At 37.0% G+C, this 15,103-nt stretch overlaps 1 protein-coding gene across 1 annotated transcript in view; it reads right to left on the bottom strand.

The window, feature by feature from the left end:
• The window catches only part of PRKN (parkin RBR E3 ubiquitin protein ligase), a 1,208,049-nt gene that overhangs the window by 1,119,449 nt on the left and 73,497 nt on the right, over positions 1-15,103 (bottom strand). The window lies entirely within an intron of this gene.

Below are 15,103 nucleotides of genomic sequence, written 5' to 3'. Positions count from 1 at the left end.
AGCAGCTAGTTGAAATAGAACCCACTCTTTCCAGCCCCGCTAATCTCAATGCTGTGTGTTCGTTCCATGAGCAGCAATACTGGCTCTAAAGCATAATGGCACCAGGCATGTTTGGAGAACAGCTGCTTCCAAATGAAAACCGCATCTACGATACAAGGCATTCTGTAAGACTCAAAACCGTCTGTCCTCCTGAGTCCTGAGACTGAACACTTGCCAGATCTCAGTAACAAACATTAACCTCATTTGCTCATTAAAAAATTAACACTAAACTCTAATTTTTATATGTTCCTATTTCTATTACAGGACAATATATTTTTTCCTTTTGAAACAAGTTGCTAGAAAAAAAAAATCTCAGTGACATAAGTTTATGCTATAAGCCCAACTTGAAATAAATATCACCAAATGTTTGACTAAAAATGGCTTTGACAGTAGACAATCTAATACACACCCACATGAGAGAAACATTCAAATCAATTTAAGGTGGGTGGGGGAGCGAGGGAGCAGGGGAGGGGAGGAGCAAAGGGGATGGGGGTGCTCCCACTTAATGGGCACGATGTTAGGGTGTATGGCACACCTCTCGGGGGCAGGACACAATTACAAGAGGTGCTCTACCTCACAAATGCTAACATTGTAACCTAATTCTTTGTACCCTCAAATTAACCTGAAACAATAAAATAACAATAATAAACAAAAAATAAGCTTTGAAATTATTGAGCCATTTTCATCTATTCTATATTATTGTGGAGTAACATAGAAAAAAACTAAACCAACAAATCATACCTAGTTCTGTTTCTGACCTCTGTCTTTCACTGAGGAAACTCAGTGCAAAGGAGGTTAAAGACACTGAGGAACACGCCTTGGTCAAGGTATCTTAAGGGAATACAATTAAGTGAGCTCTAAGGCAAAGCCGAGTTGTCCATTGTGCTGCTCTAAGGAAACTCTGCTTTTACTTCCCAGATTTTAATACGACCAAACAAGAGAAAATGACTTGTGTGAACGATGACACAGAATGCAGATATTGTAAAACAAAAATGAAGCCAGCATCACAGAAGAAGCAAAGTAAAGTTAGAAACTGAGATTTGACCAATCTGGGGTCACACACACACATCCCAACCTATGAGGAGTACAGCCAAATGTTCCTTGTACTTCTAAAATCCTAAACAAGATTAAGAGAGAAAAGTCAACTGTGAGAAAACCCTGAGCAAGCTGACGGGACAGAGAGAGCGGGACAGCCAGTCCACCAGCAGGGCTCAACTTTGACCTTCATTTTGAATCCACACAGAATTTCTAGCTTGAACTCAGAAGAAATAAAAACAATGACCTCTTACTGTCTTTTGTATTCTCCTTTTCCAATTAGTACCGCTCATCATAAATGATTTAAAAATTTAAAACTATTTTAATTCAAATAAAAATTTTAGCAAAGCCTTATAAATTTGGGTCATTTGTTACCTCAATGAGAAATCTGCTTTTTGTTTAGTTTTATAACTTCTTCCAAAGCCACTAATTTGAATTACTTATTCTTAAACTTCCTTTACCAAAGCTGATTTTTATGCATTCATTCTCAATTATGGTTGAGTAACAAAAAAAAAATGCAAAACTTGTTCTGCATAAAACTCTGGCCCTCAAGGATTGAGACCCAATGAGTGACATCTCTGAAAACCTGCGGCTGTCAGCCCACAATTTAATGAAGACAGATGGCGTTTTTAGAGCTTACCTTTATAATCGTTTCTTCCATAGATTCATTCGCTAAAACATAAAAAATGCTGACATGTGCAGTTCCTCCCAAGTGCGTAATTTGTCCTAATAGACATTATATCCACTCTGTAAGGAATTTCACATAATTTCTTGTCCTTTATTCCTAACTGTAAAAGTAAGATGATATTATCCCAACATAATCACTACTCTCTGTTTGAGGCACAGAATACTCCCTTTCCTGTTTTCTCAATATAGAGGATTTCGCTTCAGTGAGCTTAACATTTTTTTCTAGCCCATATAAGCTTCTGTATCAACTCATTATAAAAGAGTTGGTTTTAAAGCTTATCATTCATTCTATGACTTTCTGTCTTTGTCTGCCCAGTGACAGAGCCTACAATTATGGGACCAGAACACAAAGGATTTACCAAATTATCTAAATTCTAATATTCCTAACATCCTATACCCATCTTCCTTCCACCCAGCCATCCTATTATTTTTTTTCCAGACCTGCAGCAATGGCCTCCATGCTAGTTTCTCTATCTTCATTTTCCCTCTGGCCAAGTCATCTTCATATACTGAAGCCAGCTGAATCTTTCTGAAACTTTAAGCCTACCATTCTTCCATTAAAAAAAGAAAGAAAGAAGAAGAAAGGAAAACCTGCACTGTGCCCCCAAACTGCAGAACAAACTAATTTTGTTTGGTCTTCTGTGATTTTCAGTAAACCCACCACCTATCCTAACTTTCATGCATATATCTCTATACTTTTGGGATTCCTGCCCCCACAGTAGGTACAGTTTGCCAGTCTTCCTTCCTGTATGTTGTTTCAACCTGCCCTAAATGTTCTTTCTTTCTTTCTTTCTTACTTTCTTTTTTTGCAGGTTTTGGCCCGGGCTGGGTTTGAACCCACCACCTCCAGCATACAGGGCCGGCGCCCTACTCCTTTGAGCCACTAGCACCACTTGCTCTAACTGTTCTTAAGTAAACGTGGTTCCATTCTGAATTAGCATTTTCAAAACAAGATATTCGAGTTTCTTCCTTCACTTCACACTTGTCCCCAACAAGTATGTTTATTCCCTAGGATTCTCCACCTCAGTAAAGACACCAGTGTGACTGCAGGTGCCTAGGCCTGTTACAGTACAATTTTTAAAAAGGTAAAATCAGGACTCTTATGTAAAGGTAAAATAAACATGAGTTACAGATCTTATATATTCAATAATTAATGAGGAAACCATTAAGATGTTAAAACCAAATGAAATTACATTTTGAAGACCTCACTGTTTAAAGATAATTTTAAAAAGTAATTTTAGAGACTTAGCTAAGATCGCTGGGTCAGATATAAAATGGGTTAATGTCCAACAGAACAAGAAACCATTAATTTTTAAATCATCTTTTCCACAAGGTAGAAATTATCTCTGTTTCCACTGGACAAAAATCTGTAAATTAAGCCCTTCCCCTACAAAGTTTTACTATATCCCAGTAAACAGAAAATCAAAGGTAAAAACCTACTCTGCCCATTTCTATAGTTCAGGAAATTCTTCTGATACTCTCATCCTTTGTGATTATAAATAATCCCCAAAGATTATTTAAGCCAAAAGCCTGCCCACACTATCCACACAGATGTAAGGCAGCCAGGTCCTAATCAAACACACATGCCTTGAGGTTGATCTGCAAATCTACAGCCACATAGCACTGAGCTACTGTGGAAGACTAAAAATTAACTTCTGTGTGATTTGTCATCAGAGAGCTTAGATTAGATGTCTTACATCCTCATTTTTTTTTCTTTTTCTGATGAGTGTAGAAAATCGAGCCCATTATGTTCTTTCCAGCACATTTAATATATGTCAAAAAAAATTGGGTGACTTATTCCTTTTTAACGGCCCCCAAATTCTCTAAGGTCTCTGACTGGTAGGAGATCATTCCATTGCGGAGGGTGATCCTCTGTAAGTTAAATACCAAGCCAAGTTCCTGGGAAGACTCTGCAGGCACTGAATTCACACATACACAGTCTAGAATACAGGCATCCAAGTAAGTACTTGTGCTTTAATAGTGGATTTTTCACAGTTGATTAAATGAGAATCATCCTCCAGTATGATACCAGTTGTACAACTGATTTTGCCAATCATGTCTGGTAAAAGGAGAGAAGATTTTTATTGCATTTTATTCAAATAACTATATTACAAGTCAGAAATCTTAGTAACATAGTTGCTTCTGAATTGTAAGGAATTAGTGAGAATCAGATACCATTAAAATTGTTTCATTTCAGTTTACCAAAGCAGTCTACTAAACTGAGACTTAACAGATAGCACCCACAAAAAGAAAGGACCTCCTCATCTACCCATAAAGAATAGAAAGTTCAAATAATACCAATAATACCCAAACAAATAACCACAACTGCATTACCCCCATCAGTTCCTTCAGTCTTTGGTAAGTCAGTCTTATTCCACTGGATACTGTTTTCATAAAGTATGTCTGTTGTTGTGCTAAAAAAAATCCTGAACATTCTGACTTAGTCCCTGCAATATTCTGACATTTGTTTGATATCTGCTCGGAAGCCTGTATTTGACTAGTCATGGAAATGGTAAGAGTTCTCTTAGTGCTGGTATAATCCTTTGCACAAGTTCTGAAATTCTAGCTTTTAGCAGAGCCATTAAGTAAGCAGCAAAAAGAAGATAATGAAGCTGACCGCTGTGGTTATTATTACAGTAATAGTACCGTCACGATAGATACAGATAAATTTCTTGCTTGGGATACAGTCCATAACTATCTCATAATGGTTTTTCCTGGGAGTAGAAACACTGTGGATAAGAGAGGGACCAACAATTCGTAGGGTCTTCTCAAAATGTGTACAATCTATACAATATTTACGAAAATAAATAATGTTATATGAACTTAACCTAGTGAAAGTTGAGCTTCTTTTCTGGTTTGACAACTTTCTCCATGTGGTTCTCTTAATAGTTTAAGCTAATTAAGAAATATGGAACCCACCCACCCCCAAAACCTAATTATTTCTATATCCTTCTACATATAAAGTGAAAGAACAATGTTTATGATTTTTCTAGAGAACCTCTGGAAAAATGCAAAGACATTTTACACTGAAATTTTTTTTTTTTTTTTTTTTTTTTTTTGTAAATTTAGGATCACATTTGGAAAGGGTAAAAATCAAGAGCTTTCAGGGGCTATTTGGTCACTTAAGGTAGGATTACTGGTGCATTAGAAACAATGTTTGGTTACATTTTAGTCAAAGTGGCAAACTGAAGGCAGCTCCTTAACTACAAGGAACCTTGGGTTCTTTATAAGTGAGGAACTTCTGTGCATTAATTTTTGTATGTTTGCATTTGTTTGTTTTGCTTTTGTAAATAATCAAGGACATAATGAGGTCAACACAAAACTGAGAAAATTATTCTGCTGAGATGCAGAATTCCTGCCACTTGGGCAGATTCCTCAGCAAGTAAAGAATAAAGCTTTTATCACTCTTTGTTCACATTCTTTGTTAATTCTGCAAACAATTTATCATTTTAACAGGAAGAAGTTATTTTCTGGTTTTGTCTGAATGCAATGTTTGGATGTAAAGATTACATGAGCTCCTTTTGTTTCCCTAAATTGTCTTGTAAATAATTTTACCAAACTGAACTTTACCAAAAACATTAATATATCTCATTATTCATTTTCTGACTCAGATATTATAAAACAAGTCAAATAAAATGAACTTCCCTCAAACACTCTTCAACTTTCTGTCCACACCGTTTTCCAGTACTCTCTTCATATACTGGAACAAACCAATACTTTGGGACAAAACCAGCCTCTTTTTTTTTTCTCAAACAAAAGCATTTACATAGTTGTATACCTACTCATTGTCACTCCTTGTGATAGTATTAGTCATAAGTTTTAGCAAATATAACTTCTATTTCATAGACAAAGCTGGGTTGGATATAATGAAAACTGTCATACAGAGCATTTTAGCAGACAAACAAAACTCAAAGTCTAATACATGTTTCTAAAACCATATCTATCCCCTTCCTTTGAAAGTTGCCAAAAAAAAAAAAAAATGTTTACTGCTGTGATCCATTAAAATAAGAATCACAAATATAGAAATTTAAAAATTTTAAATTTAAAAAATATTGTTTTGATATTCTATCATAGAATTATTCAGGTATCTAAACTACTATTTATTAATTAACTCAATTTAATACAAATTCAAATTCTGAAGTTACCTTGGGCCTTGAAATTATGTTTGGCTAACAATCTATAAAACATAATTACATAAAATCATTGGTCAAAATTATGATTCAACATATGTATTTGGCAACATCATAATTTCAAAAATATATAGGAGTAATATTACCATATTTGATTAGTAAATCAACATAAGTACAGTATTTCAGAAAATTCTGATTAATCAAATGAAAAATTTAAATCTTGTTAAAATATATTCTTATACATAAAACTGAAATATCAGAGAAAAGTTATATAACTTTTTTCTTAAGAAAAATTATTAAATCTAGCTAATATAGTCAAAGACTGTATATCTAGTATAGTCAAAACTATATATCTAACACAGATTCCTTTTTAATAGTTTCTACAAGACTGTTTCAAGTCTAGCATCATATTAGACATTAATCTAACTTTTCTAAACTTCTTATATTGAACATAATTTAAGTACGAATATTTATTGAATTAATTGCAGGACACAGCATGACTGAAGAATATAGGATACAACGAAGTGTGATATCTGAGAAGATGGGTTAAAAAGGTTTATGTTTTTGGCTTGGCGCCTGTAGCTCAGTGGTTACGGTGCCAGCCACATACACCAGGGCTGACAGGGGCTGACAAGTTCGAGCCCTGCGTGGGCAGCTAAACAACAACGACAACAACAACAACAAAAATAGCCGGGCACTGTGGCAGGTGCTGGTAGTCCCAGCTACTTGGGAGGCTGAGGCAAGAGAATTACTTGAGCCCAAGAGTTTGAGGTTGCTGTGAGCTGTGACGCCACAGCACTCTACCGAGAGTGACATAGAGAGACTCTGTCTCTAAAAAATAAAAAAAAAAAAAAGGTTTTATGTTTTCTTACATATTTCATTTTCTAAGACTTAACTACTGACATGCTGGCTCCATAACTAACCAGAAATAAAAACTGACAAGGGCATAAAGCTAAAGGACACCTGGAGCAATAAAAGGACAAACACATCTCCCCGACATGTAACTGTGTGAAATGAGCTGTCACATTTCCATCTACCTAGAAATTAGACTACTGTAAACATATTCCAGCAGGAAGGCAGAACAAAAATATCAGACAGACTTTTCCATTAATGGACTCTTCTGGGGGAAGGTGAGATGTCCTGGGCTCTCTCTCCAGTGTTCATAAGTTTATCTCCAAATGCTAATAAAAGTATCATTGTATAAACTTATAGAAAATAACACTGACTTTTTTGTTTTTAGTCTATGGATACAATGGAGTTCATGAATACACTGTGTTTTTGTGACCATTTTCAAAATGAAAGTTTTATGCAGTTTTTTTCTGGTTTTTTGTTTTCTGAAGGACACTAAATTTTTAATTTAATAATCGTACTCAATTATACTCATTTTATTTATGTGCACAAATGTATTATTCAAATTATTACCCTCTGGGCTGCCACAAGTTTTTAAATTGTAGCCAGTATGCCCTGTCTTCAGTGGATTATTAAGTAAACCCATATATGTACAACATACATTCAATCTTTCTTAGATACTGTTTCATATTTGCTTGACAGTGGCTTTGGGGTCAAGGCACAGATAGGTGGTAACTTTCCCAAACCTGACTCCATCTAGGTTGGGGGCTACCAATTCCGCCTTGCGTTCACCTTCTGGAAATGCAAATACATATCAGAGGTAGAAAGGATGCTTAAAATCCTAAAAAGCCTTCTCCTGCTTGCCCATCTTTCTAGCCTCCAGTTCCCCGTCTGTGCTCCTTCCTCCTACCATTGCCCAGATCTAGCTATTTGGCCCCCTGAACCCTTTCCTGCTGTGTCCGGCTCTGTCTCATACTGTAACACCTAGCAACACTGCCCACCAACCAGAGTCCATCCTCACAGAAGGCTCTGACCTGGAGAAGCACACCACCAATCCAGACCACACCTGGGCCAAAGGCAGAAATGGATCTTGCCTCATACTCAGTATCTAAAGTTAGGGACGATGGCCACTGTCCTTGCAGCTGCCATCACGGCCAGCCCTCTCACACCTAACACCTCCTTGGAAGCCTATCTGTAGCCTTAGCTTTCCACCAAGAAGACAGCTGAATCCTTCCAAAACAGACAGGCATTCCCTTCAAAAGAGACTAGATTCCCAGAAAACACAGCAATCCACCTTCCAGCCGGCTGTAGAAAGCTCTACTTCTCTTGGCAAACCTGTGGCTAGCTAAGTCCTATTGGCCAACTCCAAACTAACGGCATTCACAAAAACAAATTTCAGATTGTTTAAAAATTTAAGTATTGTGTGAGTGTATTTAGAAAAACTGAAAATACTATGGTATACTACAGAGAGTATTGGTTTGAGAAATCTTGTAGACCTGGCTGAGGTCTGATGCTAAATAGCTGTATGTCACTGAAAAATACCATGAGCGTTCTAAAGCTTAGAAACTACAATCCTGCAAAATTGTTTTCAAGATTAACAAAATGATGCACACAGAGTACTTAGCATAGTTCTTGAACACAATATGGTCACAGTTTGCGCAGCAATTTCCATTAACACTTTTGAGCACGGTCTCAGTGTGTTCCACTTTTCTTTCAATGGCTTATTCATACCAAATACACATTCAAATTCATGTCTTTATTTTCCACGTTACATATAGCGTCCTTGTTGACACTGCCTCCTTATTCCACTAATACTGACAGTTACCCTAATTTTATAAGGGTATGTGATCTTCTTTACCTGCCCAACATGATTCTAGGCTGCAAATTATAAAGAACATAAAAAAAAGTTTAAGAAAAGAGGAGTCACTGTGATTTCAATCACAGAGAAGAGGCAGGGGCGCCAAACTAAAAATCTAAGGGATGGAATCTCCAATGCCATAACCAATGTCTGTGTATCTACAAGGAAAGGGCCACTCATCTGGCTGATGCGGCTCATTACACATCTGGCTATAGCAAAACACACCTGCTTCATAGAAGAAAGCTGAGAGCTGCAATCAAAGAAATCCACTGCTCCTATTCTTCTTTAGAGTTTTCTTTAGACAGCACAAAAAAACCCAGTCAGGATTCTTTGGGTAGTTATTCGATCCTAGAATTTCTGTTGCTGTAGCTGCTGCTGGTGTAGTTTTTAGCTGTATGGGCCACTAAGTGGAATGCTGAAGAAGAAATCCAAGGAAGAGTGCTCTTGGACATGCTCACAAATTAAGTTGTCTTTGGAAAACCATAATGTGTGCTGTCAAAAAAAAGTATTCACACAAAATAAATAATTAACTAATCAGACGTAGCTGATGAGATGATGTTTAAGTCAATCTTACTCCTACTCACCTATTCTTTCTTCTGTGTGTCTCCTCAAAGGCCCCCACCAAAACTCTTGTTCCTGTTACTTCCCAAAATGAGACAAATTCTGGCCCAGAGCAATAATATACATACTGAAGCAGATCCAAGTTTTTGCAGTAAAGTCTTACAAAGAAATCAAATATATAAAATAAATAAAAGGACTTTTTATTAAAGTATCATTACTGTCTTTAAATATAATGTACAGTCTTGCATCACTGGATGCTGGAGACATGTTCTGAGATACACACTCTGTCATGCATCAGAGAATGTAGGTACACAAACCTACACGCCTAGGCTAGATCATACAGCCCACAGATCTGCACAGCATGTTCTGTGCTGAATGCTGTAGGGACATGCAGCATGGGTACACGTGTATCTAAGGTACAGTAAAAATACGGTATTATGATCTTACGAGACCCGTACAGTATAGGCCCATCCTTGGTGGAAACTTCATTAGGTGGCACATGCTGTATTATACAAAAGCAAGCAAAATGGTTCATAATTCCACAACCAACAATAAAAAATACAGAAGTAAAACAAACTTGACAGGGAAAATGAAACAGTACAGATCTTTGTAATTGTGAATTGTACCGCTATAAACATTCAAGTGCAAGTGTCTTTTTAATAAAATGTCTTTTTTTCCTTTGGGTAAATACCTAGTAGTAGGATTGCTGGATCTAAAGGTAGGTTTACTTTTAGTTCTTTGAGGTATCTCTGTACTACTTTCCATAGAGGTCTAGCGGTCGTGCTAATTTGCAGTCCCACCAGCACGGAATGAGTGTTCCTTTCTCTCCACATCCATGCATCTGTTGGTGGGACTTTTGGATATGAGCCATTCTTACTGGAGTTGGTGATATCTCATTGTGCTTTCAATTTGCATTTTCCTAATGATGAAAGATACTGAACATTTTTCATGTGCTTGTTGTGTGGCCATTAAACTATCTTTTGAAAAGTTTCTGTTCATGTATTTTGCTCACTTTTTAAAGGAGTTGTATGATTTTTTTCTGCTGATTTGCTTGAGTTCTTTGTAGATTCTTATTATCATCCCTACATGGATGTATAGCATGCTAATATTTTTTTCACATTCTGCAAGCTGTCCATTTACTCTAGGTTCTATTATTTATGTTTGTTGTTGCTGTATTTGCCATTGGGGTCCTCTTCATATATTCTTTCCCTAGGCCAATATCTACAAAATAGATCAACACTTTCATCTAGTTCTTATAGTTTCATGCCTTAGGTGTAAATCTTTTATCCATTGTGAATTATTTTTTGTGAGTGGTACTAAGTGTAGATCCTGTTTCAGTCTTTTACATGTGGCTATCCAGTTTTCCCAGCACCATTTATTGAATAGAAATTCTTCTCCCCAGTGTATGCTTTTGTCTGCTTTATCAAAGATAAGATAGGGTTATGATGATGATTTCATCTCTGAGTTCTCTGTTCTGATCCACAGATCTGTCTTTATTTTTGTGCCAACACCATGCTGTTTTGTTACTGTCACCTTGCAGCATAGTTTGAGGTCTGGTGAGATGATGCCACTTGTCGCAACCAGATAAGAGATCACACGAGACATGGATTGACAGTACACACTGCAGGAAGTGAGGCTAATCATTAGTGCAGGATAGCACTGAGCACTTCTCACAGAGTCCTTTTATTGAGAAGATACATAATGGGTGGGAAGCTTACTAAGCAGATATGCAGGGGCTGAGTGCTCAGGGAAATGATCTCATAGGTGCCAAGAGAGTATGTACTCAAGGAAATGATCTTCAAGGGTGGCAAGGGAAGTGATCTCCAAAAAGACTACATTCAATTTTGTCCACTAATCCTTCAAGGAACTGCCATAAAATGCTTAATGTTTAACATCAGCCTTACTACCGTAAGAGTGAACTTTGCTCCTCTGAGATTACTGAGTTACTTGGTGGCTTGCCTTCCAAGTCACAAGAGATTTCCAGGTTTGCCAGGAGAATACCTTGTTCTCAGTAATTCCTCAGATGAGTTATGATATTGGTGGCTGTTGTAGTAAGTATGATGTTTAATCCTCTATAGCCACTCAACTTGTTCTTATTATGGAAGGTTGTGTTGGCTATTCAAGGTCTTTTCTGGTTTCATACAAAGTGTAGGACTGTTTTATCTAGGCCCATAAAATAAGATTCTGGTATTTTAATGAGTATTGCACTGAATCTATAAATGACTTTGGAAAGTATAGCCATTTTAACAGTGTTGATTGTGCTGATTCATGAGCATGGTATGTTTTTCCATCTATTTATGTCCTCTGTAATTTCTTTCCTCAGTGTTTCATAGTTCTCCCTATAGAGGTCTTTCACCTCCTTCATTAAATATATTTCTAGGTATTCTATTTTCTTTGCTGCTACTATGAAAGGAATTGCTTCTTTGATTTGACTCTCATATTGACTGTTATTGGCATGTATGAAAGTCCCTAATTTGTGTACATTGATTTTGTAACTCGAGACTTTGCTGAATGTATTTAATAATTCCAGGACCCTCTTGGTTGAATCTTTGGGGGGGGGGGGTTAGATGTAAGACTATATGATCAACAAAGAGCAATAATTTGATCTCTTATTTCTCCCTTTGAATCTCCTTCATTTCCTTCTCTTGCCTGATTGCTATGGCAAGGACTTCTAGCACTATGCTGAATAAACGTGGTGCAACCTCTGTTTTCAGTTCTGTGTGGGAATGCTTTCAATTTTTCACATTCAATATGATGTTGGCTATAGGCTTGTTGTATATAGCCTTGATTATTTTGAGGTATGTCTCATCTACACTAACATTGTGCATATCCTTATTATGGAAGGGGTGCTGAATTTTGTTAAATCCTTTATCTGTGCTTCTCTATGATTAAGAGGACCATATGGCCTTTGTTTTTGCATCTGTTTATATGGTAAATTACAAAGATGTAGAATCAACCCAAGTTCCCATCAATACATAGATTAATAAATTGTGGTATATGTATAACATGGAATACTGTTCAGCCATAAAAGAGGGCAATCTAGTATCTTTTTTAACCTGAATGGAATTGGAGACCATTTTCCTAAGTAAAGTATGGCAAGAATGGAAAAACAAATACATGTACTCAATACTAAATTGGAACTAGTCAATCAGTGCTTATGTGGGACGTATATGGAAGTAAAACTCAAAGGAAATTAAGTAGGTGGGGGAAGGCAGGTAGGGTAATTCATGCCTCACTGGTACATTAGCTACAATGGGAAATTATAGCTAAATGTACCTTTGTTTACAAAATACTCATTACAAAATTTTACAAAGTGGTGGTCAACATGTAGAAAATATTTTGCAAAACTTTGCAATGAATATTTTGTAAATAAAGGTACATTTAGCTACAATTTCTCATTTTCCCTATGTATCACATCTTTAAGGGTGATTTCTGGGATATACACTTTGTATTTATGTTCAGTAAAATAAATCAATGAAAATGAAGAATCTGGGGCCGGGTGTGGTGGCTCATGTCTATAATCCTAGCACTCTAGGAGGCCAAGGTGGGTAGATTGCCTGAGCTCACTAGTTCAAGACCAGCCTGAGCAAGAGCAAGACTCCACCTCTAAAAATAGCCGGGTGTTGTGTGTGGTGGGCGCCTTTAGTCCCAGCTACTCAGGAAGCTGAGGCAAGAGAATCGCTTGAACCCAAGAGTTTGAAGTTGCTATGAGCTGTGACACCATGGCACTCTACCAAGAATGACAAAGTGAGACTCTGTCTGAAAAAACAAATAAATAGTACTTCACACACCATGAAGTCATATTTAGCCATAAAAGGAAATAAAACAATGTCATTTTCAGCAACTTGGATGGAACAGGTGAACAGTATCCTAAGAGAAGTTATGTCAAGAATAGAAAAGCAAATACCACATGTTCTCATTAATAAGTGGGAGCTAAACAATGGGTATACATGGTCATAAAGTGGTATAAAGAACACTACATACTAAGGAGGGGTATGGGTGGGAGCAAAGTGAGGGATAAAAACGATGTTTACTCTTATTCTGTTGCTGGGCACACTAAAAGGCCTCCTGCGGCATTATAGAATTCATGTATATAACAAGAAAACTTGTACTGCTAATATTTTGAAATAAAAAAAATTTTAAAGTGATTAGATACAGACTGATAGACATACTATGTGCCCTTACTCAAGATAAATTACAGGCATGTTCTACTTTTGCAGTGAAAGAGCTTAGCAAGTCTGACACATTATTTAATGAGATCAGGACATTTCCTGAAAAATGTAAAATGCTCTCCCAGTTTCTATTTCTGGACATATGATAAACTAAATAAACTATAATCTTTCCTGGTACAAAACATCAGAAGTGCTAGCTTGAAGATAATAAACATCTTTTCAAATGTTGCCATCACTTAGGGAAATTCCGAGGCAGTTATAAAATAATGCTGGTCAAAAAATGAAAGCTGGTTTGATGAAAGCATTTCAGATTATGTGTAAACCCAGCACACTGTACCCCATGATTGCATTTATGTACACAGCTATGATCTAATAAAAACAAAATGAGAGCTAACACAGCAGGTAATGACACTGTCTCGTGGACTGGCTAGTCCTGGTAACAGAAGGACACAGAGGCAGCACCCTCTACCGTGGAGCAAAGAAGTCCAACCTGCAGCACACAGAAGCCATGTTCAAATTTGCACGCCTCTGCCCGAAATCTGGGCGAGGAAAGATTGATCTCCAGAGAACAGATCAGGATTCAAATTTACACACTTTCAGACCCAAGTAGCCCTAAATCCAGATGATAACAATCTTTCTGAGATAACAGTCTCAACGAAGGAATACTACTACCAGAAGCAAACTCAAAACCATTCTGGAGAGACATCCTGTCAATAAAGGCTGAATGGGTTATCCAGAAACAATCCAAATGAAGATGAGCTCACACGCTAATATGTCAGCCTAAACAATAACAAACACATCAATCTTCAAAGATGTCATCAGGACATCAGCAGAACTGTGTCATTGCCAATACGAAGAAGAACTCAAGTTCACTTTCTTTATGACTAATGCCTAATTAGAATGATTCAGAACAACAAGAAAACAAAAATAGTGGGAAGTCTCCTAGAACACTTATGAAAATATATGCTTTACTAGTTTCTAAAGTTGAAGTGAAAAAGGAATGCTTACACACTGTTGGTAGGACTATAAATTAGTACAACTTCTATTGAAAACAGTACAGAGATTTCCCAAAGAACTAAACATAGATCTACTATTCAATCCAACAATCACACTATTATCTACCAAAAAGAAAAGTCATTGTATCAAAAAGTCACCCGTACCCGAATGTTTCTGAAGTACAATTCACAATTACAAAGATGTGAAATCAACCTAACTGCCCATCAATTGATGAGTGGATAAAGAACTACATCTAAATAGTACTTCAGGCCAGGCGTGGTGGCTCACGCCTGTAATCATAGCCTTCTGGGAGGTTGAGGTGGGTGGATTGCCTGAGCTCACCAGCCTTAGCCAAAGTGAGACCCCATCTCTAAAAATAGCCTGGCGCTTTGGTGGGCACCTGTAGTCCCAGCTACTCAGGAGGCTGAGGCAGGAAGATGGCTTGAGCCCAAGAGTTTGAAGTTGTTGTGAGGTAATGATGCCATGGCACTCTACAGAGGGTGACGAAGTGAGACTCTGTATTAAGAAAAAGAAAGGAAGGAAGGAGGGAAAGAAGGAAGATAGATGAAGAATCTGATTTTTGAGGGAAAGCATGTTACTAGGTCAGGTGTTGTGGAGGACACCTGAAGACTTAACAAGCCCTAATACTCATTTTATTCAGGTTTTTTTTTTTTGTAATTTAATATTATGAAATTGTGATTCAAGTATATGAGCAAATGCACTAGGAAAAGATCTTAAAAGCCTGCCTTACAATCTCAAGTCTGGAAATCTGAATG

Source organism: Otolemur garnettii, unplaced genomic scaffold (assembly GCF_000181295.1).
Source record: "Otolemur garnettii isolate 467f Iridium unplaced genomic scaffold, OtoGar3 scaffold00056, whole genome shotgun sequence".
Classification (NCBI taxonomy): Eukaryota; Metazoa; Chordata; class Mammalia; order Primates; family Galagidae; genus Otolemur; species Otolemur garnettii.
This window is presented reverse-complemented; position numbering and strand designations above follow the sequence as displayed.